Raw genomic sequence first — 26862 nt, forward strand, 5'->3', positions numbered from 1 at the left:
GAGAGAGGAGAGAGAGAGAGAGAGAGAGAGAGAGAGAGAGAGAGAGAGAGAGTCTTAAGCAGGCTCCACAATCAGTGCAGAGCCTGACGTGGAGCTTGATGCCATGACCCTGGGATCATGACCTAAGCCAAAAGCAAGAATATGATGCTCAACTATTCAAACCTGCTGAGCCACCAAGACACCCTTAATATATTTTAAACTGTTTTTTCAGGTGCATAAAAAGTAAGCACAGTTGAATGGTGGGACATTTGAAAGCAAGTGGGGGTAAAATATGATGATCTTTACTATATATATGCCAAACCAATTTTAGAAACTATCATTCAATAATAAGATTTTCATAAGTTTATGGAGGGAACTGTATGATCTCAAGAGAAGAAATTAATACCTTCTTGTCTTATAAAGTAAACAGAAGGAAAGAGAAGTTTCTCCACATTGCAGCTCCAAAATTACTCCTCTGGATCCAGAAGCAAAGATCTCTGTAAACTGTAATCAAGAAATACTAAGTTACTTATTTTAATTCAATGAAAATTAAGTGAACTACTGAGAAGCAGGCACTGCATTTTGCAGTGGTTAGGCACGCGGATGCCAGGGCTATTGCAGCTGGGTTCTGGCACTTAATCAGCAGTGTGTCTTCAGCAAGTTCCTTGGAACTCATTTCTTTCATCTGAACTCATTTCTTTCAGCATGAGGGGATGCTAATAGTAATAAAAATTCCTTCAAAGCATTGTATTTTGAGTTAATATATGCAAGGTACCTAGAATAGTGTCTAGAACATAGCAGGTGCTACTTACAGATCAGCTGTTGTTAGTTTTTCTAAATAGAGAAAGATTTTTTTTTTCTGCTCAAGAAATTCCTAGTTTAGCCCATTTAGACTAGTCTAGAGAGTACCAGGAAAAGATATTATTGAAATATGATAAGTATTTTTAAAATTTTATGTACTTTTTAAAGTTTATTTACTTGAGAGAGAGAGAAAGTGGGAGGGACAGAGAGAGAAGGAGAGAGAATCCCAAGCAGGCTCTATGCTGTCAGCACAAAGTCCAATGCAGGTCTCAATCCCAGGAACCGTGCGATCATGACCTGAGCCAAGATGAGGAGTCAGAGGCTTTAATTGACCAAGTCACCCAGGTGCCCCTGCAATGTAATAAGTATTAAAATTAGGATACCTTCAGAGTGCCTCATGTCTTACAGGAAGAGTGAAAGCCATATTCAGGGATATGATTTAATATTTATATTTGTATTTCTAGGTTATAGTATGTCAATATTAGCTTTGCAATGTTATAAACATCCGGGTAAATATCCTTGATTGAATTTCAATTCGAAGCTTTACCTGTGATAATATGTTTACCAAAGTTATTTGCCCTTTAGCATTTTCTTCTATTTGATTATGACTGAATTTTCCTTTTGCAAGACTTTGTAAGGACTCATCTAGAAAGGAACTTGTAGAATGTCTGTAGTAACCAGTAACCCACTGCTATGTAGCTAATTTAATAAAAGGTGAGAGTATTGGACATTGATACAGTCTATGGTTTTCAAATGTTAAAGCATTATTTAATTACTGCTGCCATCTATCCACAGCACTTTTCTAATCTATAAAAGATCAATGTCCATAATATTTAATGTTGGAGACAATAGTCATAAAAGCCAAATAATTTAAATGACATTTTCCAAGTTTTTACTATTAAGGCCACAGTTCTGCTTGGCACAATTAAAGTAGGTCCAGGACTTGTCAGACAGTTTAGCTTTTTAGGGCAGTTAATTAGATACTTAGGAGTGGGCTGGCCTCTGGATAAGTATCTCTGCAATTGTTCTTACCTTGTTTTAATCAAAAATGTATTGGGGCGCCTGGATGGCACAGTCGGTTAAGCGTCCGACTTCAGCCAGGTCGTGATCTCGTGGTCCGTGAGTTCGAGCCCCGCGTCAGGCTCTGGGCTGATGGCTCAGAGCCTGGAGCCTGTTTCCGATTCTGTGTCTCCCTCTCTCTCTGCCCCTCCCCCGTTCATGCTCTGTCTCTCTCTGTCCCAAAAATAAAATAAACGTTGAAAAAAGAAAAAAAAAAGAAAATGTATTATTGTTGTTAATTAAAATACATAAGGTGTTGTTTATTTTATAACTAACAATGCGTAGTGTCATTCCAGATTCTTAGGAGACTAGGCTAGCTAGAAGGTGTTATTTGAAAAATCTCAAATTAAAAATTATACAGAACAGGCGCCATTCTTGTTGAGTGTTCACTCTCCAACCCCCTTATAATCAAACAATTTTTTACAATATTCCATCATTTATCCTTCCCATTACACTGTAACATGATTTCTCTTGGTAACAACCATTTCCAGCTCTCGTAATCAGGCTCTTACAACACTCAACTGCCCTAGAGACTTGACATTTATTAATTCCTGGAGGAGGTCTGTGTGTAGTACATGGCAAAATCTACATTCACATAAATCATGAAATTGTATTTGAAACAAGAATCATGACCTAGAGATTCAGTCAGCAAGGATCAAAAACCATATCTTCTGATGAATAGAAAGGGGTGACTTTTTAAAAAATTCTAAAAGAATCATAATAGGCTAGCTCAGAAATGACTCAAGTACAAAGATGTGGAACCCTATATTGAAGAGGCCACAAAAAATGAAAGCAGATTGACCAACATTTTAAAAGATGCCCACTAAAGATCAATTATTCAGATTGCTAAAGAGCAGGCACTCATGGAGCTAAAATCAGAAGAGGGGTAAACAGTGATTAAAAGAAAGTTCTAGAAAGAAAGATTCATTGTGCATTTCATTTTGCTGTAAGTATAAACATCACTTAAGTGAAGAGTCCCTGCATTTTAGAACTCTTGAAGATAGATTTATTTCATAATCAACCACTTCTAAATTTCTCGATATATCACTTTAAAAAGACATTATAAGAGATGTATCCAGAAATGAAGTTTCAGGAATTGAATTACCTTTATTCTGTAGTGAAAGCCATCTCACATGAGCCTGGCTCCACAGATATCAGGTTTACTACCAATTTGTGCCTCCCACAAAAGCTATGGAGAATGATGTTTTCAGAGGGAAACTCAAGGATGCATAGACATTTTCTACTGGGGGTTGAAAAATCCTTCTTTATGGAATCTAAATCTGAACAAATCTAAATTTAATTGTGTTTGTATGTGTGTGTGTAGGTACACAATGTTAAATCTGTAATTATTTAACAGATTATTAATTAAATTACATTTATTGCTTTTGGTCTTTTTATACTGTCCCAAATATATTGTTTAAATATAGTATTTCTACTAACCCAAAGTTCATAGTTAATTATACATAATTAGATATGTTCCTCTAAATATCCTTCTTAGTTGGAAGAAAGATGATATTGAAGAAAGATAATACTCTTGGGATCAAGACAGATATGTGTTCTTCCTTATTAATTTTCTGAATTTCATCTTTATTCATTGTACATATATGGAGCACCAACTAAATATGCCAAGTGCTACAGCAAATGCTTTAGAGACATTATATTTTTAAAATTTTCACAATAATCCTAAGATAAATGTCCCGTTACTATAATAATTTTCAAGTAGGGAAACTGAGATTATGTAATTTGCTTAAGAACATGTCGCATACACAGGAAATGTTGGAGTCAGGACTCGTATCAGGCAGGTTGACCTCAGAGTCCACATGCTTAACCAATATGAGATTCTGCCTTCTTGGAATGTACAAGAAAGGACTTGAATACAAAAGTCCCGTGTATTCTGGAGTCTTACAGCCTAAGTTCAAACCCCATTCAACCATATATAAGTGTGTTAATGCAATATCTACAATGGGTCTATAAACCAGATATTTTCCCATATTTTTTTTTAACAGATAGATAAACTGAGGCTTAGAGAAGTAAATAAGTTACCCAAGGGAACACTAGTAAATGGCATTGTTTTGACTCTAAGTCTCTGTTATTTCTAATACATGCACTGCCATTCATTTCATTCTTATTTAATCATCCCAACAACACCGTGAGGTAAGTCCTGTTATCTACATTTTATGAACACTGGAACATGTTAAATGACATGTTAAATGTCTGAGTTCATCTGGTCACTGAGTATTGGACCTAGGGTTCTAGGCCACATCTGTTTGACTTAGAAGTTCATTTTCTATAAGTCATTGTCACTGAACTATTCTTGTAATCAAGCTGCCCATTATTTTGATATTTTCCACAGATTAAGACCTTATTCATTTTAAACTTTTCTATATAATTCTGCTTGTAGATAGATTAATCTCAGACACAAAATTGACCATTTTATAGCAGTCTTTATTTTCCTCGTCCTAATCCAGATGATTCTTGGAAAACATAAAAGACTAAGAAAGGCAATAGCCTAAGAAAATGATATCACTGTGTAAAAGTTCTGTTTTGGAAATGAGTATTCACTCTTTGGGATTTTTTTAAGTGAATCTGTTTAGATATTCACTTAAATAATAAAAAATGCATATTTTATTCATATATTTATATATTTTCCCATTCTACCAAAGAATTATCTCAAGAAGTCTGGTATTTCAACTGTTAATAGATGATTTCTTGAATATATCTTCTTGAAAAATGAAATTAATGATTTTATTTTTTTAATGTTTATTTTTGAGAGAGAGAGAGAGACAGAGTATGAGCAGGGGAAGGGCAGAGAGAGAGGGAGACACAGAATCTGAAGCAGGCTCCAGACTCTCAAGCTATCAGCACAGAGCCCCACACAGGGCTGGAACACACAAACTTTGAGATCATGATCTGAGCTGAAGTCAGACGCTTAACCAACTGAGCCACCCAGGCACCCCTGAAGTTAATAATTTTAGAAGCAATTCTTGATTTAGAGATTATATTATCCCTGGCACTAATAGCACACAGATGGAACATTCAAATTAGGTTTATCTGAGGTGAGTTTATTTGTAAAGCAGCTAATTGCAAAGACATGGGAAGGGTGTGGGGGAGTCACAAGGACTAGAGTATAAACCAAAGCTGTTACCACCCCAGTCTGTGTGGATGAAGGGAGAGAGAAGTTGCTGGAATTAGGAAGGACTGACAGTTGTGTAGAAAAGGCCATTCAGAATAAGCATTGACCTACTCTCACAACACATACCAGCCTAAGGTAATTGCAGAGGATCAGAATAAAAGAACTACTAGCCCTATATATCTATCCTCTTGCCTTTTAATCTTGTTTCAGTGCCTCAGAATAGCCTAAGCCAACTGTAAAGTCAGAGAGTATGTGAACTTGGTGAGTTAGCCCTATAGGTCATATAGTCTTCTGGGGAAGAATATGGGATAGAGAAGGTCAGAGAACAGATCTGCAGTGCCAATGAAAATATCCAATACAAAAATTACACTCATATTAACCAATTATGTACTTATGTTTTTATATGTATTTTTATAAAATCAACCAGGATATCTATATATGCTGCTATAATATATCAAAATTTTAGGAATAATAGGAGCACCTGGGTGGCTCAGTCAGTTATGCATCTAACTCTTGATTCCAGCTCAGGTCATGATCTCATGGTTCTTGGGATCAAGCCCTGTGTCAGGCTCTGTGCTGACAGTGCGGAATCTCCTTGGGATCCTCTCTCCCCCCCTCTCTCTGCCTCTCTCTGTCTCTCTCTCAAAATAAATAAACTTAAAAAAAACGTTAGAGTATTATAATTGTGCTTAATAATGGCTAATCATAAATATATAAACATTTGTAATCTCCTAGTAAAAAAACAAAGGGGTCTAGAGTAATTTTTTAAAAAGCTCAGAAACCTCTGAGTTAGGATTCCTACATTTAGATCAGTCATTAAAGGCAAAATAAACTATCGGGACTTCATCAAAATAAAAAGCTTCTGCATAGTGAAGGAAACAATCAACAAAACTAAAAGGTAATCTATGGAATGAGAAAAGATATTTGCAAATGACATATCTGATAAAGGATTAGTATCCAAAATATATAAAGAACTTATAAAACTCAACACCAAAAAAATAAATAATCCAATTAAAAAATACACAGGAGACATGAATAGACATTTTCCAAAGAATACATACAAATGGCCAACAGACACATGAAGAGATACTCAAGAGCATTCATCATCAGGAAAATACAATCAAAACCATGATGAGATACAACCTCACACCTGTCAGAATGGCTAAAGTTAACACAAGAAACAACAGATGTTGGTTGGCAAGGATGTGGAGAAAAGGGAGCCCTCTTGCACTCTTGGTGGGAGTGCAAACTGGTGCAGCCACTCTGGAGAACAGTATGGAGCTTCCTCAAACAGTTAAAAATAGAACTCCCCTATGATCCAGCAATTGCACTACTAGGTATTTACCCAAAGAATACAAAAATACTAATTCAAAGAGATACATGCACCCTGATGTTTGTAGCAGTATTTGATTTTTTAAAAAGAAACTCATATTAAGAAATTATGTCTGTACACGATTTAGATAAGTATGAACGTGCAATTTAACTTAACATGAATGCCTTGATTTCTAAGCACAATTGTCTTCTTTCTAAATAATTGACAGTCATCTGTTATCTATGAGCACCATATCATGTATGGTAATAACCATACATATGGTCACCTTACATATATGCCTGGTGTATTTCTACAAGAAACTATAGCAAGTGTACTTTGTCATTCTGAAAAATTTAATCCCATACTAGCAATTGTGCTTATTGAGATAAAAATATTAAAATACTCCAGAAACATAAAATAATTTATATTATGTAAGTTTTTAAACATGGGTTTAAATGTTGGTCACCTTCCTATTTTCATTCTATACACTCTTCCTGACTTATTGCATATCTATGACTCTATCCATCGCTATAACTATATAACTATAAAGCAATAACGTCTATATCATTATCCCCTGCTGGCATCTCTACCTGTGTACATCAAAGGTACCTCAAACTCAGTGTGATGAAAATTAGTGAGATTTTTTTTTGCCCCAAGTGGTAATGTATTCAACATTTCAATAAATATACATCATTGTCTATCCAGTCACCCAGAAATTTGGATACTATCCAAATAACCACCACCTCCTAATCACTCACATCTAATTCATTGCAAAATTCACTAATTGATGCCACTTGTTTACAGGCTACTATTTTCAATCTCCTCTTCCCAGTATTATTGAAGTGATTTTCTAACATACAAGTGTAATCAGTTACTTTTCTGCTTAAAACCTTCTCATATCCTTGTAACAGTTTAGTACCAGTGATGGGTGACCATTATTTAAGATTTCTCCCATCATTTTTTACTTTACCATGACCTCCACCCTACCTTAGTCCCCTACAAATATAGATATCTCCCACTCTCAGTCCTTTTCCTAATCCACACTATGTTTCAGGTCTCCATGGCTATGGTCACACTGTACCTTTCCCATATAATAGATTTCTTTCCACCCCATCACCACCCCAGTCTGGCAGATACGAACTACCTGTGAGTCAAATTATTCTAAGAACTCCCACCATTATACATGCTCCTAACCACTCTTCTTTCCAAATAGACCACATCTTTTGTGGTCTTTTATCATAATGCATTTATTTTTCTTCTATCAGTCTCTTTCTCTTCACTAGAATATAAAACTCCTTAAGATCAGCAGTACTAACTTGATGTTTCTAATGGCTAGTAAACAGGAGTGTTAAAAATTACATATTCAATGAAAGAATGACTTGAAGAACAAAGTTCTATAAGGATAATGTTCTACTTTTACCAGTCTATTTCTATATCCCCCAACTGGCTGTGATAAACCTGAAAATAATAACTTTTTGGTATGGTAAGTGGAATGTATTAAAAAAGTAAAAAAGAAATGTTTGGATAACTAACAGTTATAGTGACATAGTTCTGCTTCCCATATGGTTTTCCAATAGAAAAAAAAATCTTACAAATAACAACAGATATGTTATATTTTATTATTTCTTTTCAGGCTAACATTAGGGCTTGTTCATAATTTTATCATGTAACTATTCTTGCACACTGAACTTTCTGCCTCAAAAGAATTAGATACTAAGGGAGATAAATGCCCTTTAATTTTTTGCCAAGATGAAAGAATTCTCTACTAAATTTGTTCTATGCTAAAATAAGATAAGAATTAAAACACATAAATTTGCATTCTCAATATAAAAGCTTGCATTTAAAAAATCAAAGCGTGAGTTAGTCGTGTCTTTTAAGTCTAAAGACATTTAAAATTAGGACGGCAGTTATGGGCACTCAAAAAAATAGACTTTATCCACTTTAAGTCACAATGCTTTTCACTTAGAAATTTCCTTTTCAGGCCAACATTTCTCTAACTCCCATTATGTTGAACTGATGCAATTTTGGACTATTTGATTTAATGATAGAATTATATGAACATTATGCTAATTAATTTAATGTATTTTATTAAATCCATCTCTCTCCAACCATATATTTTGTTAAAAGTAAAATGTGAAATCTATGTTCTTATTGTGTTTTTTCTAAAACAGACACACACACAAACACATAGTGTCCACTTTACCCCAGAAGAAAGACTTTATAATAAGAAATACAGCAAACGTATTTTCAGTAAATTTCATACAGTGTAAAGGAGACGGAATTTCTTAAAGTCCAAGAATTTGTAACAAATTTAAAAAGAAAGAAACATGAAGAGAAATTCCTAGAAATTCTTGTTATAAGATTTACAAAATCTTGTAGAAAGCTCTGTGTTAAGCCTGAGCATTGAGGCCTTCTAACAGAAACTCTGAATTATTTCCAGTTATCACATGGCTCTGCAGAAAGCAATGGGTAATAAGCCATAACACAGTCCAGTCAAAGCACAAGCCAACAGAAGAAGTCACTATTAGAAGGCCCAGGTCAGGGAAGGAGGAGTATTTCTCTCAGCTGTGATATGTTATTGCTGAGAGGAATCCATACTATGGCACAGTCTGATGTGTTCAATTTTTTTTAAGTTTGTTTCTTGGGGTTCCTGGGTGACTCAGTTAAGTGTCTGACTCTTGGTTTTGGCTCAGGTCATGATCTCAGGGTTTGTAAGTTTGAGCCTAGCATCAGGCTCCATGCTGACAGTGTGGAGGCTGCTTGGGATTCTCTCTCTTTCTCTCTCTCTCTCTCACTTTCTCTCTCGCTCTCAAAATTTATTTATTTATTTTGAGAGAGAGAGCAAGGAGGGGCAGTGAGAGGGAAGGGGCAGAGAGCTCAACCCAGGGCTTGAACTCACAAACCATGAGATCATGACCTGAGCTGAAATCAAGAGTTGGATGGTTAACCTACTGAGCCACCCAGGCACCCCTCAATTTGTATTCCTTTCAATGCACTTTTAAAATGTTTTAAATTGAGATATAACTGACATATAACCTCACCTAAATTTAAGGTGTCACACATCTTGAACAACATGTCGATTGGTACACATATAATATATACTGCAATATAATCAGTAACATAGCAATAGCTCACACCTCTAAGACATCACATAATTATCTTTTATTTTGCATGGTTAGAACGTTTCAGATAGAGTCTCTTGATAACTTTGAAGTATAAAATACAGTATTGTGGTATGTTAATTTTTGAGACAAAACAGCAAAGGTAAATAAAATTTAAATGATCGGTCCCATATTACACAGCCAATATGGACCAATTCAGGAAGAGTTATATCTCCTGGAAGCCCTTCTCTCGTGGTATGTTGCACATTTCTTTTCATAAGGTGTTTTTTGAGCAAAATGCCTGGAGCTGAGGTAGAAAAGAAGCCAAACCCCATTAAATATAAAAGTAGATGTATACACAATTGTATAAGCAGTTGCTTGTGATTCCGAGGCTAGCATGAACATGAGGGCAGAGGCGTAGTTAGCTGCAGAGGACATTTTGTAGTAAAAGTCTCACTTCTGGGCCTCATGTTTGTCTATTTTTTCCCAATGTCAATCACAACTTCCCATGTCCTCTATTTTCAGAAAGCACTATAAAAAGACAAATCCTATTACATAATGACAAAGCATAATGCAATTTTTCTAAGTCAAGATAGTAAATTTTGTGAAAAAATTCTGGTATTTGACTGCTTAGCTTCAAATTTTAGCCCTAGCCTGAGTAAAGGCAGGCAAACTATTTCATCTCCCATGCCTCTGTTTCCTTAACTGCCAGGTGAGGATATTACTAGCATGTTACTGGGTTTTCATGAGGAGTATATGACTAAGACTAAAAATACTTCAAAGCTTCCAACAATGCTTGGCACAATAAGCCACATATCTAAACTTAGATCGTTTGTTATTCTAGTATTAAGCTTTAATACCAGCATCTACCTCTAAATATGTATATGGTACATTTTTTGAGCTTTTATGGTATACTTAAAACATATTAGCTAAGTGTTAGCATTTTTAAATTTATTTTATTTCATTTTTTTTATTTTAAAAATTTATTTATTTATTTTGAGAGAGACAGAGACAGTGTGAGCAGGGGAGATGCCAAGAGAGAGAGAGAGGGAGAGACAGAGAATCCCAAGCAAACTCCACACTGCCAGCACAGAGCCAGATGCAGGGCTAGAACTCACGAAATCATGAGATCATTATCTGAGCCAAAACTGGGAATCGGACGCTTAACCAACTGAGCCACCCAGACTCCACTCATTTTTTTTTTTTATTTTAGAGAGAGAGAGCACAAGCCTGGGGATGGGAGAGAGAGAGAGAGAGAGAGAGAGAGAGAGAGAGAGAGAGAGAGAATATCTTAAGCAGGATCCATGCTCACCATGGAGACCTACACAAAGCTCTATCAGACGACCCTGGGATCATGACTTGAGCCGAAATCAAGTCAGATGCTCAACTGACTAAGCAACTCATGTGCCCCTATGTGTTAGCATTTTTAAGGTATAAATTTATGACTCAGAGTATGGAAAATAGAAAGGAATACAGTGTAGTGTCAGCTAGAGTATCTTATTCTGGTTTATGTTATTAACCCCATCACCTGTAGGCTTATTGAGGGCAGGACAATAGCAATATCATATTATTTTACATACGTTAAACTGGCTTTACATGAATCAGCTGATAATTCTGCTGTGTGATATTGCTGGTGTGATAAGCCTCAGAATTTATAATGCTTACATTTTTAAATTTTCCTATTTTAATTCCCACTATACTTTTTCACCCTCATCCCCTTTTCCAATCTCTTATCTTATTTATCTCTCTTCTTATTGTTTTCCAATCTGCCTTTCAGCTCCCACACTCTTCTAAGCCCCAAAGTGCCTGCAGGTCATTTCTTCACTCCTTGGATGAGGGAGTAATGTAAGGGAGTGTAATGACTGTAAAACAACTAGTACATCAATGGATCAGCCTGAAGGTGGCCCATACTCATGAACTATCCCTCTCCATAAAGGAATCTCATGTATTGATCTGTTCTTTCATTTGTTTGTATATTCATTTAGCAAACATTTATTGAAAGTGAGTCTATGCCAGGTACTGTGTTGGGCATTCTCACATTCCCTTCCCAATAATATCATCTATCTATTAGCAATACTATTTTTATCAATTAGCAATAATCATGGCTTGGATAATCCTCACTGGCTATGATACTGCTACTATGCAAAGCTGACAGTGCTGCCTTATCAACTCCAGTTTATACATGAAGAAACTAAGATTGAGAGGTTTTAAGTAACTGCCCAAGATGGTATGCATTAGACACATCTTATGGAGTCTCTCTATGAATAATAAGCCAGCCAGATAATTTCATACAAGAGTAGAGCAGGCCATCATTCACCCATTCATTCATACAACCATTTATTTGTGGCGGGGGGTGGTGGGGGGAGGATTGTATGTTTGTTTGTTTGCAGAAGTTAATAGTATCCCTAGCCTTGTGTGAGGTATTAGGAGAAAGTCTGCTTTTAGGAAAAAGGGAAGTATTACTTACCAGTGCTGATGCTTTATATATATTAACTCGCCTAGTTCAAGGACAGGCTGGCAAATTTTTGGTCCAGAAGACTAAATAAAATCATCCTACTCAAGAATCATTCCACTCTGACTCAAGCCTAATATCCTATATCATTTGGGCCTGATTTCTGAAGTTCAGTCATTCTTTTCAAATAATGCTCCTTGAATTGTTGCAAGCCTTTGATAAATTTTCAGAGTTCAGGAAAAGTTGACATTGACAACTTTTGCTATTGTTCTCATTGGTTTAATTGAAGAGCAGATTTCCATAGGTCTTTACTCCATCCTGTCAGAATTCCTTCCATGCTATGGTTTTAAACTCACTTCTTGTATTGCTTTTTGGTCTCATTCTTTATAATCAAGTTCATTGTTATCCTTCAGTTGCAGTAATTGAGTCTTGGCTCTGATTTGTTTTGTAATAGTTCAAATACCTCCATTGCTGAGGTGGTGCTGCCTTGTTTAATTCATCTTCCTAGAATCATATTGCTAAACCCCAGTATTGATTCCCATTCTCTGTTTAAACACTATTTTAGGGGCACCTGGCTAGCTCAGTTGGTGGGATATGTAACTCTTGATCTCAAGATTCTAAATGCAACCCTATGCTGGGTATAGAGATTATTTAGAAATTTAAAAAAAAGTCTTAAAAAAAATAAAGGGGCACTTGGGTGGCTCAGTTGGTTAAGCATCTCGCTCTTGAATTCGGCATGGGTCGTGATCACACGGTTCATGAGACTGAGCTCTGCGTCAGGTTCTGCATTGACAGTGCAGTGCCTGCTTGGGATTCTCTGTCTCCTTCTGTCTCTCTCTCTCTCTCTTCCTTGCTACTTTCTGTGTATATATCTGGTGCAGAACTTAAGAAAAAGATGAAGTCATTCCTAATATCCTTTTATATTAGTCCTGGTATTAATTCTATGTATAGTGTAACTTACACAGAAAAGAATGTTACCTCCCTAGGCTTTGTTGTTTAGACCTAGATTTATAGGGAAAAAATTACCCCAGAAAGAAGTATTTAAAAGATAGTTGTTGGGGCGCCTGGGTGGCTCAGTCGGTTAAGCCTCCGACTTCAGCTCAGGTCACGATCTCACGGTCCGTGAGTTCGAGCCCCGCGTTGGGCTCTGGGCTGATGGCTCAGATCCTGGAGCCTACTTCCGATTCTGTGTCTCTCTCTCTCTGCCCCTCCCCCGTTCATGCTCTGTCTCTCTCTGTCTGAAAAATAAATAAACGTTACAAAAATTAAAAAAAATAAATAAAAATAAAAAACATAAAATAAAATAAAAGATAGTTGTTCCCATATGAAGGCAAGAACCCCAAGCTGAAGAAAGCTATACTTTTAAAACCAAGTGCCTTAGTTGACTGTTATTCTGAATTTATTTTCTTTTTATTATAACTAATTTATTAGTAAATTCCCATATAGAAATTTTAGATTGGTTTCTGGTGTACTATGGGAATGTAGTGGAAAGGTCATATACATTCATATTTGGATATTAAAGGGAGTGCCATTTAAGCTCTGAACTCAATATGGTAGAGAAAACTGTAATCAATGAGAGAGCTCCAAGGGAAAGATTTATCTTTTAGAGTAAAAGTAAGGATAGAAGGTCCTCCGTGCCTCACATAGATAATTCCTCTGATAACCTTGGTACATTGGAAATCATTTTAAGGAAACCATTTTTCACTCACATAGATATCATGTCCTAATTACCTTTATCCTGGAACTTCTTAGGAGAAGTCCTCCATGAAGATCTCAAGTACTTATCTCCAGAAATCTGGCATGCCCTCCCTCCCCAACTGCAGGCTGGATTAGATGTCCCCCTGATGTACCCCACTTCCTTTTGTGCCTATTCCACATTTTCTATTAGCCTTCCTTAAACCCTACAGAACTGCAGGATTTTGACTTGCCTTTATTATCTCAATAGCTAGGACAAGAGTTGCTACTAATAGATGCTCAATAAATTGCTTGTGGAACTTTTATTTGACATTCTTCTTGTTTGTTCAAACTGTTTCCCATTACTTCCCCCCAATCTGACAAGCTGCGTTATTCATTCCAATAGGATTTTCCTAGCCTATATAGTTCAACCCCTCTGACTTAAAAGATTTACTATACTACCATCTAGATCTCTTTCCCACTGGAATTCTATCTTGACTCAGCTTTTCTTTTCTTTCTTTTTTTAATGTTTATTTATCTTTGAGAGAGAGAGTACACAGCGGGGAAAAGCAGGGGGGGAGGGCACAGAATCCGAAGCAGGCTGTGAGCCCAGAGCCTGATGCAGGTCCCTAATCCATGAACCATGAGATAATGTCCTGATCTGAGGTCGGACTTTCAACTGACTGAGTCACCCAGGCGCCCCTTGACTCAACTTTTCTTATAAGACACACTAGTATTGTTTTTCTTTTTTTCTTTTTCTTTCTTTCTTTTTTTTTTTTTTGCAAGGATCATATGGAGCAATTTATACTTCCTGAGTCAATTTCCTCTTCATCCATTTTCTATTTCTTGTCTTTCTTCTCTTTAATACTCTGAAATCATATAATAGTTATCACAAACTCTTACTCTCTAAGTAAATAGTTTATTTCCTCATCTTCCATAATTCTAAAGATTGCTTCACATTACTGATCTAGCTTACTCTTAAAGCTTCCCTCAGATTTGCAAAACTCTTCTCATGCTTGGATCTCTACCTGCTTTGGGAGAGCTCCCTTGTCAATACACGCAGAGTCTACACTCCTCACAAACAGCTCAGCCTCACTGCAGCATCTGTGACATTAAGCAGCTGCAACACAAGAACTGCTTACTTACATCAGGTTAGAGGGCCGGTGGCCATTTTCCTGCAATTTGCTCACCTGCTTAGATGGTCTGGATCCTGAAATACTTCTCTATCTCTCATTGCAAATGGCATTTTTTAATCAACCATGTTATGTCTAATTTGAGCCCTATGTTGAGTACAACATTGCTATTTTACACAGTGACTGTAACTCTGCCTGGTATCACTGTCTAGATCAGGGGGCTGAACAAAGACTCTACTCCGGCTCAAACTCTGTGAGCTACTCCACATAGCAGCGTGTACTGATGATGTGGATTTCAGCCTCAGTTTTGCTGAGAACCATACCCATCTCCTCTCTCTTTCTCTCTCTCTTCTGGCACTCTTTCCCCTTTTCTGTCTTCCTTCTGTCCCCTCCATCAGTCAGATATCGAGCCTCAGCATAGCTTTGCCCATTCTCCTCCTTGGTGGGTATTCAGCTTCTCCTCATTTTTCATGACCACAAATTGCTTTAAATTTCATTTTATTTGCTGCTTGCTCTTAAAACAGTATCTGGCACAGTAATGCCATTCAGTAATATCAACTTCTATTATTATTTTACTTCTACCCATTTCAAACCCTGGGAAGACCCAAGATCTGGGATTTTATCTGACATCAATTGCCTGTGCTGTGTAGCCTATCTCGAATCATTTCTTCTTCTTTTACCAAAAAAATGTGTGTGTGTTGGGGGTAGAGAGTGGTGGCAGGGATGTATAAAACTATTTACTGGCATACGGAGATGCCACATAAATTCCTACTACATCTTTTTTTGGTCTTTTTGTGCTCATCTTTTCCTTCCAAAGGCCATTGAATTTTCTGTTCAGTACACAGAGTCTACCTCTTTCATATATCTTCCCTACCCACTACAAGGCATAGTATTGTTTTCCTTTGGTCTACTAAAAATATTCCACCCTTGAGACACCTGGGTGCTTCAGTCAGTTAAGCATTCGACTCTTGATTTCAGCTCAGGTCATGATCTCGTGGTTTGTGAGTTCAAGCCTCGAATCAGGCTCTGCCCTGACAGCATGGAGCCTGCTTGGGATTCTGTCTATTCCCTTCTCTCTCTGCCCCTCCTGCATGCTATCTCTCTCAAAATAAATAAATAAACTTAAAATAAAATATTCCACTCATGTAGTCCCTTGCATGATTTCCACTTTTTGGTACGCCTTTGACCCCAATTTAATCAGGTACCTTGAGAGCCCAGTCTAAAAAGAGCTAAGTGCACACAAGCATACACACAAGATATACATATTCATGCTCACACCCCCATGAGTGTAAAATTTTCCTGAAGTCCACAGTAATTAGTCAGAATCTAAGACCTTATAGCAAGTTAAATCAGAAAGACCAAGTAAAGCACAAATTTACAGCTGTATCATGAAAAACCTTGCACGTTCATAAAAAAAAAAAAAAAAAAAACAAAACAAAACAAAACAAAAAACTCTGCCAGCCCAAGGACTGTTCAATTAGACTCTTTGATGGTAGAATTTATTCTAAAAAAAACCTCACCTCCATGCTGTGCCATTTCTACATAAGAATTGGAGAGAACTATGCAGATCCTGCACCTGTTGAGTTATACAGAAAATCTACAGGAAACCCAGAGTTCAAGTGCATGTGATTAAGTACAAAAGATTAGAATAAAAACCTTAGGTGGTTATGGTTTCTGCTGTTATTTTAACTCTCCATGCTCTTGTACATCATATATCATTAGTGGGCAAAAATCACATAATAACAAACTACTAGCCTTATGCCTAAAGTTCTTAGACAATGGGTATTATGTGAACATCTATGGCTATTCTGAGCGTACCAAATGATCAAGCCAAACAGAAAGGTTATCACGTTGTGCTTATGAATTTTGGTAACGAGGGGCCTTGTGTTTCGCATGTCTGTGATTCTGGAGAGCAGATTTCAGTTGAGCCTTGTGGCAGCTCCTGCAGGGGCTAATCAGGAGAGCTGCTGTGACTAAAACTGAAGTTGCAGCTGCTTGGGAGATGATTTTCATTAAAGCTGCCTGCCAGTGTCAACACAGAATCCAGACCGACCAGATTTTAGAAACAAAATGTGATACTTGCAAGGCACTTGGGCACAGTATTCATAATTTTCTAATGATGGCATTGTCTCTTTTCACCAAGAATGGAAATAAAGTCTTTAAGCAATTATTGACATAGAATTCACCCTATAACAGCTTGGCTAAATGTGAACATTTCCATTACCTCCTTCTATCTAATAATAATGATAATGATAATGATAATAATAATAATAATAATAATAATAAATGTGCAAATTTTGTCATGGAATATACATGTCTTCAGCATTTGAAAATGAATTACAGCTATTGATATTTTGGAGTATAATCCTAAATAGTGGTAAAGTCATGGAGTTCTGAGTAATGATGTACATGTAAAAATATTGGTAAAAAAAATTTGGGGGTTTATTTAAGGACAGAAGTTAATCTTAAATTTATATATAACTTCACTTTTTTCCTTGGTTTAAAAAAAAGTAGCTCTATTTATAGAATTATTTCTAGTAAGTTAATAGGTTCTTAGGAAAAAAAAATACATGACTTAGAGGAAACCTCTAATAGATATCAAAATTTCCATGGCCATTAAGATATTTAAAAATACTTATGGGGTGCCAAGGTAGCATAGTCCGTTGAGTGTCTGACTTGGGCTCAGGTCATGATCTCACAATTCGTGGGTTCGAGCCCTGCTTCGGGCTCTGTGCTGACAGCTCAGAGCCTGGAGCCTGCTTCACATTCTCTGTCTCCCTCTCACTTTCTGCCCCTCCCCCACTCTCAAAAGTAAATAAACATTTAAAAAAAGATATTTATTAAATCACATTATCTTAGCTGTTTTAGTGTTAGTATACAGATTTCAGATGGTAAGGTGATGACTATAAAATGATATAATTCTTTATTAAAATAAGTTTAGTGCTTCGAAACTAGGTTGATAATATAAAGACAGGAAGTGTTATTTTCCAAAAGAAATATAGTGATGATGAGTCACAGAAGTGCTGTATTATGGGGTGCCCGGATGCTGAGTCGGAAGAGTGTACAACTCTTGATCTTGGGGTCACGAATTTGAGCTCCACATTGGGTGCAGAAATTACTTTAAAAAACAAATAAAACGATGTTTTAAAAAGTTCTGTATTATAGGGGCGCCTGGGTGGTGCAGTCGGTTAAGCGTCCGACTTCAGCCAGGTCACGATCTCGCGGCCCGTGAGTTCGAGCCCCGCGTCAGGCTCTGGGCTGATGGCTCAGAGCCTGGAGCCTGTTTCCGATTCTGTGTATCCCTCTCTCTCTGCCCCTCCCCCGTTCATGCTCTGTCTCTCTCCCAAAAATAAATAAATGTTGAAAAAAAATTAAAAATAAAATAAAATAAAATAAAAGTTCTGTATTATAATAATGGTATTTGGTGTCAGTGTAAAAAAAATTAAAAACAAAACCCTTCCCTCCATTGCTTTACCCCAACAACTATATTGTTTCTTTTTTTTTTAATTTTTTTAATGTTTATTTATTTTTGAGAGAGAGACAGAGTGTGAGCAGGGGAGGGTCAGAGAGAGAGGGCGAATCTCTCTGAATCTGAAGCAGGCTCCAGGCTCTAAGCTGTCAGCACAGAGCCCAACGTGGGGCTCAAACTCACACACTGTGAGATCATGACCTGAGCTGAAGTTGGACGCTCAACTGACCAAGCCACCCAGGCACCCCTATATTATTTCTTCAGTTACATGCAAATTATATTTGATTTTTTAATAAGTTAAATTTTTATGGGAAGTAGTGAAAACATATCTTAATTCAAGACTATTTCATGCGATCTTGCATCCAAGCATTTTCCTGGTCTATTGGACATTCCTCCTATGCTTCTGAGAGTAGCTGATAGGATTCCACAATTAAGCCACATCTCTGACATAAAACTTGTGTTTAATAAATATTAGTTTACTACATGATTTTTTCTAGTTTCTATCTCAATCTCTGATCCTTATCAGGCTCTGTTCCAAAATACAGAAGATCTGAATGTTAGGAGGATTTTGCAGCGATACCAGATCAGAAATACACCTGTAAATTTATGATTGCTGATAAGAAAAAGTTTAGGTTGTTAATAGCATATATTTGTATCTTTTTAAACAAACACAATAAAATGCTTCTTATTTTAGTCATTAGGATCTAAACTGTTTTTTTTAATGACCGAAAGAAAAATAGAATAAAAAATAGGATCAATCCATGAAAAGAAGTTAGTTTTTAGACATCTTTCAAAATTGCCATTAACAGGCACTCACTAAGGAGACATTACTATCTTAAAACATGTTCTTCAAACACAGAAATGTACTGGCATTTATCATACAATCTCTCAAGGTAACATAAATTCTAGGAGAGGCAAAAGTTTACTAAGAAAGAAAAGAAAGAAATGATACTGCCTGATGAGACTAAGCTGTCAAAAAGCTGTAGAACTTGCCTATCCCCATTCATGAGGTTGATCCCTCTGCTTACAGGTGCCAAATGGTAATTCCTAATATGCATGTGTTATTTGAATGTGTGTGCATAACAAGTGAACATGAGTTTTTTAATTAAATTACTATATCTCTACAGAATGCTAGTCATTATATCAACCCATCCCACTTCAATCTGAGAACAATTCATATAGGCTTAATAATACTTGATACAATGTAACTGCCCCCAAATTATCAGCTGTTCTCTCCAGCTCCACTTCTGTTACCTAGACGGGGGGTTCCCAATTCAGTATGCTACCTTAATCTGCCCTTCTGAATAGCACATTTGTTCTAGGTTTTATTCCTCTTCTTTCTCTTCTTAACATATTGGGTTCACTATTGGTGCATAACTGTACAATCTGAAACAGAATTTTGAAATAAGTTTTCATACATTAAAATCTCTCTCTTCTCAGCTGAGACTAGGGTAGTGAGTAATGTGAAAATGTCAGACACTATGACAGGGTCAGTTCGTGCATTGTCTCCCCAAATGTACCTGTTATGTAGCTGCATTTTCTGCACATCCCAAAGACTGGCTCTGTATGAAAATCTACACTTATAATTAATGTCCTTATAAAGAGTTTCTGTATGCATCATATATATATGAAGGTGAATACACTTTTCATACCTATAATTTAATCATATTTTGGACATTATGAAAAAAAAAGTCCTTACCTAACCTGAATGAGCTTGTGTCAGTTTTATAGAAATTTTTATGGGCAATTTTTGATTCCTTTTTCTTCTTCCTGGGACAGCATCTTTAGGCATTCAGAATGGTTGAGTGTTTGACATACCCCCTGTAGACCGTCCTGCATTTTACCTCTAACAAACCAGGCTGTCCTGAACCCCTAGTAACAGAATCATTTACCTTAATACGAAGTAGGTTGGGAAAGCACCAAAATCTTCATGCGCCCAAGCTGACTTTGAGGAGTTCATGCTGTGACACCTGAAGTTGTTATGAGGTTGTCCAGAATGAAGCAACACTTCATCAGGGCCTTCCATGTGTGCTAAGTGTGTTCATGACAAGACCAAGCATGCTTTCCTTTTTGAGGAGCAAAAAAATCTTTGTGAAAGTGTTGAAGGCACAATCACAGAGTCAAAAAGCTAAAATAAAAAAAAATTGAAGCTTTTTTGAGTAATAAAAAAAATCAACGGGAAAAAAAGATCTCTGATTAGGATTAGTTGTAACAAGAACCTATGGAATTTTTTTTAATGTTTTTGTGTGTTTATTTTTGAGGCAGAGAGAGACAGAGCATGAGCAGGAGAAGGGCAGAGAGAGAGGAAGACACAGAATCTGAAGCTGTGCTCTGAGCTGTCAGCACAGAGCCTGACACGGGGCTCGAACCCACGAGCCGTGAGATCATGACCTGAGCTGAAGCCACATGCTTAACCGACAGAGCCACCCAGGCACCGCAAAACCTATGGAATTTGTAAAAAAAATAAAATGCCCAAGCCCCATCTCTATGAATTCTGCCTGAGTGTTGAGAAGGACCAACTATCTGTATAGGTTTTTTCAGGGGAACAGGTTTGGTCAGTTTTAATTGTTATTTATTTATTAATTTATTTTTATTGAATTAACATACAGCATTGTATTAGTTTCAGGCATACAATATTATGATTCAACATTTCTATGCATTACTCAGTGCTCATCACAATAGGTGTACTCTTAGGGCGCCCGGGTGGCTCAGAAGGTTAAGCATCCGACTTCGGCCCAGGTCATGATCTCATGGTTTGTGAGTTTGAGCCCCGCATCAGGCTCTGTGCTGATGGCTCAGAGCCTGGAGCCTGCTTCGGATTCTGTGTGTGTGTCTCTCTCTGCCCCTCCCCCACTCATGCTCTGTCTCTCTCCCCTTCAAAAATAAACATTAAAACAAAGTAAAAAAAAAAAGTGTACTCTTTTTTTTTTAATTTATATATTTATTTTGAGAGAGAGAGAGAGAGAGAGAGAGAGAGAGTGGGGGAAGGGCAGAGAGAGAGGGAGAGAGAGAATCCCAAGTAGGCTCCTCACTGACAGCTCAGAGCCTAATTCGGGCTTGATCTCATGCTTCCTGAGATCACATCCTGAGCTGAGATCATGACCTGAGCCAAAATCAAGAATCAGATGCTTAGCAGACTGAGCCACCCAGGCACCCCACAATAAGTGTACTCTTAATCTGCTTTATCTATTTCACCCATCCCGATCACCTACCTCTCCTCTGGCAAACCACAGTTTGTTCTCTGTATTGAGGAATCCTTTTTTCTTTTGTTTCTTTTTTTCTTTGTTTGGTTTCTTAAATTCCACAGATAAGTGAAATCATATGGTATTTGTCTTTCTCTGATAATTCTATGTTTAATCTTTTGAAGAACCTCCATACTGTATTCCATACTGTATTCCATACTCCTCTCGACAATGTGGGAGAATTTCTTTTTCTCCATATCCTCAACAATACTTATCATATCTTGTCCTTTTGATTGTGGCCATTACGACAGGTGTAAGGTGATACATCATTGCAGTTTTCATCTGTATTTGTCTGCTGATTAGTGATGTTCAACACCTTTTCATGTGTCTGTGGGCCATTTGTTTGTATTCTGTGGAAAAAATGTTCATGTGCTCTGCTCATTTTTAATTAGAGCATTTGTTTTTTGGTGTTCAGTCATATAAGTTCATTATATATTTTGAACTCTTTATCAGATATATCATTTCCAAATATCTTCTCCCATTCAGTAGGTTGCCTTTTGTTGTTTTTGATGGTTTCTTTCACTGTGTAAAAGCTTTTTGTTTTGATGGAGTCTCAATAGTTTATTTTTACATGTTTCTCTTGTCTCAGGAGACATATCTAGAAAAATGTTTTTATGGCCAATGCCTATGCTTTATTCTAGGAGTTTTATGGTTTCAGGTCTCACATTTACCTCCATTGTGAGTTTATTTTCGTATATGGTATAAAAAAGTGATTCCATTTAATTCTTTTGCATCAGCTGTCCAGCTTTCTTCACATCATTTGGTCTTTTTCCCATTGTATATTTTACCTCTTTTGTCATAGATTAATTGACCATTTAAGTGTGGGTTTTTATTTATTTATTCCTGGGCTCTGTATTTTGTTTTATTAATCTATGTTTCTATTATTGTGCCAGCACCATACTGTTTTGACTTACTTTGTAGTAAAAAGCCTTGTATCATATCTTGAAATCCAGGATTGTAATCCTAAGATTGTTCTCCTTTCCCAAGACAAGATTGCTATGGCTACTTGGCATATTTTTGTGCTTCATACAAATTTTAGTATTATTTGTTCTGATTCTGTGAAAAATGTTGTTAGTGTTCTGATAGGGATTGATTAAGTTTGTAGATTGCTTTGGATTGTACAGACATTTCAACAATATTGGTTCTCCCAATCCATAAGCATGGAGTGTCTTTCCATGTGTTTGTGTTATCTTCAATTTCTTTGATCAATGTTTTATAGCTTTTGGAGAGCACCTCTTTCACTTCTTTGGCTAAATTTATTCTTAGGTATCTTATTATTGGTTTCTTTTTAAGTTTATTTATTTTTTTTGAGAGAGAGAAAGAGAGTGCATGCAAGTGGGGCAGGGCAGAGAGAGAGGGAGAGAAAGAGAATCCCAAGCAGGCTCCATGCTGTCATTATGGAGCCCAATGAGGGGCTTGAATTCATGAACAGCAAGATCATGACCTGAGCCATAGTCAGATGCTTAACCAAATGAACCACCCAGGTGCCCCTTAGGTATTTTGTTCTTTTTGTTGCAATTGTAAATAGGGTGTTTTCTTAATTTGTATTTCTGCTACTTTATTTTTAGTGTATAGAAATGCAACAGATTTCTGAATATTAATTTTATATCCCTATCTGTATAGTTTTTAATGATCAAAAGTTATTAGATATTATTTAAATCATTAGGTTATTATTTACATTTCAAAATATATTAGAAATATTGTTTTCAGTGGGATTTTCTAAGTGCACATTAGTATATCTAATTCTATATCTCAAGACTCATGGTAAAAATAAATAACCGTTACATATGAACTTCAAAATTCAAATTTTCTGATGATTTATACTCTGACCTATTACTTAAAAGAAAACCAATATCTCTCATATATTTTTCCAAAAACACCTTGGTAGAAGTTTGAATAATCAGTAAACACATGAAAAGTGAGTATTAAGAGGAGATGGAGGGGAAGGGAAAGGCATTAAATACTGCAATGGTGCATATTTGGCAGTAAGATAAATTTGAAAATTTTCTATGTACATGCACCTCTATTCTGCTGATAACATTAACTTGTGTACATATGTAACAGCTGGAAAAAATTCTCTTGGCATAATATTCAAACTTCAAAAACAAACTGCTTCTCTATGGACCAGGTGACTAGCAACAATTTTCAGTATATTTGAACTTGCATATCTGAAAAGCCTCATTGGAACTTTATAGCACTAATTATGGTAGAGCGATGAATTCTTGACTTTAAACGTCAGCAAATGAATATTGAAAATGACTAATGCTGCAAATATGCAATACACCCCCAATTACTCCTTCCGTTCCTCTCTCTCTTTCCTTCTCTCTCTCTCTCTCTCTCTCTCTCTCTCTCTCTCTCTCTCACACACACACACACACACACACACACACTAAATCGTTATGTTGGGAACATATTTTTTAGGTCTAATTAATCATTTTTACCTGAGGCGTAACAATATTTTTAACAATAAAACTGTGGTAGTTAGACAATTATCACTTTACTGACATTCAGGGAACAAAGATTTTAGAAAAATTAAAATATCAATCCTCTGACTTTAAAAGAATAGACAACTCTTGGAAACTTACCAAATTTTTCAAGTTAGTAAAAATAGTGATGTAATGAATTTTATGTAGCATTTATAGATATTGCTATATAGATTATAAGGAAAACTTTCACAAATAGAGTGGGGGGAGAAATAGGAAAAAAAAGAAATTAGCTAAAGAATAAAAACATGTACAGGAAATCATATATACGTAACTAATAAGGTCAGTGCTTCCGCCACTAAATTTAGACTATACCGTATTTATACATCTTTCTTTACCAACTGTCCAAAATTCCCTGCCTTCATCTAATACTTCAGTTCTCACAGCTTTATACTTGAAATGGAGATTAGGTAATTCAAACCTACATTCCTAAGGACTTGGAATCCTTTGCAATAGTCTTGTCTATATTCTTTCTCTAGTATTTACCACTGATGGTGATTTAAATACGGAACTTCAGGGATGTCCTAGACGATGTTCACACCCTTCTCTACCCAGTTTTATAGCACCATACCATTTCCCCTTGGTGGGAAAGACCTTAACTCTAGTCAACAACTAAAACCAGTTATACCTGTTCACCCTATCATGCTGAATAGTCTCTGGCCAATCCTCCAATATTTTATTTTAACAAGACTGAAGGAAATCTATAGGAGACCTCAGTTTTAAAATAAGGAAGAGAATAGAATATGCAGAATTGAGCATCTTTGGAATGTGATTTAAATAAGAAACAAAACCAAAACGAAGTGAAAATATGAATTGTCATTCTCATGCCTTTAAGCCAGGAATGGCTGCTATAGTGAAGTCAACTCAATGTGGACTCCAAGCAAAGGTGATTTTTCAGAGATATACTTAAGTAGGCAAGCAGCTGTCACAACATTGTTTGGAGACAAAAGTTACCCAAATAAATACCTTATAGTGGAGGAAAATGGTATTTTCAGACAATGTATGGATTTAAATTCAGAAATATTATTTTATTTTGTTTTAATTCCAGTACAGTTAATACAATGCTATATTAGTTGCAGGTGTACAATATAGTGATTCAAGAATTCGATACATGACCCAGTACTCATCACAGGTACACTCCTTAATCTCATTGCCTTTTTCACCCATCCCCACCCCCTCCTCTCTGCTAACCATAAGATTATTCTCTGTACTTAAGAGTCAGGAAATCTAGGTTACAATTTTAGTTCCTGAGAGGGCCAATTCTCCAAAATCCAAAAATCCACACCTCTATAAAAGCAATGAGAACTAAAAAAAATACTTTCAAAATCAATCAATTTTGAAATCAAGCTTTTCAGAATTTGGAAATCAGGTAAAGACCCATGACAACCTAAAGTGTGTTTATTCAAGAAAAATGGCTGAATCTCAATAAGAGCAGCAAGGTTATATGTCTTTTACCTTTATCTCATCCCCCACCTCCCCAGCTCTGAAGTAGCCTTGAAAACTGACAGCATGGCACTTACAAATGCTGTGAAAAACCAGCCACTTGGAAGCTAATGGATAAGACAAAATTGGGGCTTCCTCCACACCCCGGAGAATTGCCATTATTTGATCTGACTGGTCTCACAGCTATTAAAAAGCTCCATTCTCAAGGGATGCCTTTATTTGATCTGATTCAGGGCCTGCTCTGTGAAAACTGCTCTATCCTCAGGACATTTACCAAAAACAATTAGTAGTAATTGTTTGCCATCATAGCTCCTGGGTAGCATTACCCGGTAGGGCTAATAAGAGGCTGATCAAAAAATATAAAAGGAAAACACTGGGAAATGACATTTCCACAGGGGCTTTAAAAAATGCCAACATATTCCTGGAAATCTAGAAAGTCAAATTCATGTGCTTCATTGTGAACATACTAAGGAAAGATCTGAGAAGGCCCTAATCTCTGCCCGCCAGTGGATCTTGAGGGTCTGCCCAAACATTGAATACTACAGATGACTTAGCAACCTCTTTCCAGAACACGTAAGGAATACCCCAGTACAAACACAGCACTCCTCAGCAATGTCTGGCAAATTTACTGGTCTAAGGCATTGAAGGACATCTCTTTATAATTATTAGTTGACCTCTGACTGAAGCAAGCAGAGACATCAGTAGTACCTCTGACAAGGAATACATACTCTTCAAAATACGTCCAGCAAAGTAACTAAATAAACAAACAGCAACAATCACAAACCTGAGGGAAAAGAGGACAGTATGATTTCCAGAGTTAGCACATCACATTCTCTAAAATGTCCATTTTTCCAACAACGAAATATATGACACATACAAAGAACCAGGAAAGGAATAAAAGCACAGGAATAAAAGCAGTCAAGAGATAATATTCCTAAGAAATCTGACAATGGGTACTTACTACACAGACATTCCATCAGCATTTTAAATATAGTCAAGGATCTAAAGGAAATCTTGCATGAAGAACAGAAGGAAAGTTGAGAAAGATGTCTTACCAATAGAAGATATCAATAAAAAGATAGATATTATAAAGGATCAAGTAAAAATTCTGGAGTTGAAAATACAATAACTGAAATAAAAATCCCACTAGAGTAATAAAAGCAGGTGTGAGCAGGCAGCATAAATCAGTTTGAAACAGGCCCACTGTGATTATCCAGTTTAAGAAACTGGGGAACAGGGGTGCCTGGGTGACTCTGTTGGTTAAGCTTCCACATGACTTTGGCTCTGGTCATGATCTCATGTTGTGTGGGTCTGAGTCCTGCATCAGGCTCTGAGCTGACAGTGTCGAGCCTGCTTGGGATTTTCTCTCTCTCTCTCTCTCTCTCTCTCTCTCTCAAAATAAATGAATAAACTTAAAAAAAAAAGAAGAAGAAACTGGGGAACAAGAATGGAGAAAAATGAACAGAGCCTCAGAGACCTGTGGGACAGCATTGAGCATATTGACATGCATATAATGGAAGATCCTAGAAGAGAAGAGGAGAAAGAAGGAATATTTGAAGGAATCCTGGCTGAAAACTTCCC

Source organism: Prionailurus viverrinus, chromosome B3, assembly GCF_022837055.1.
Source record: "Prionailurus viverrinus isolate Anna chromosome B3, UM_Priviv_1.0, whole genome shotgun sequence".
In the NCBI taxonomy this organism is placed as follows: Eukaryota; Metazoa; Chordata; class Mammalia; order Carnivora; family Felidae; genus Prionailurus; species Prionailurus viverrinus.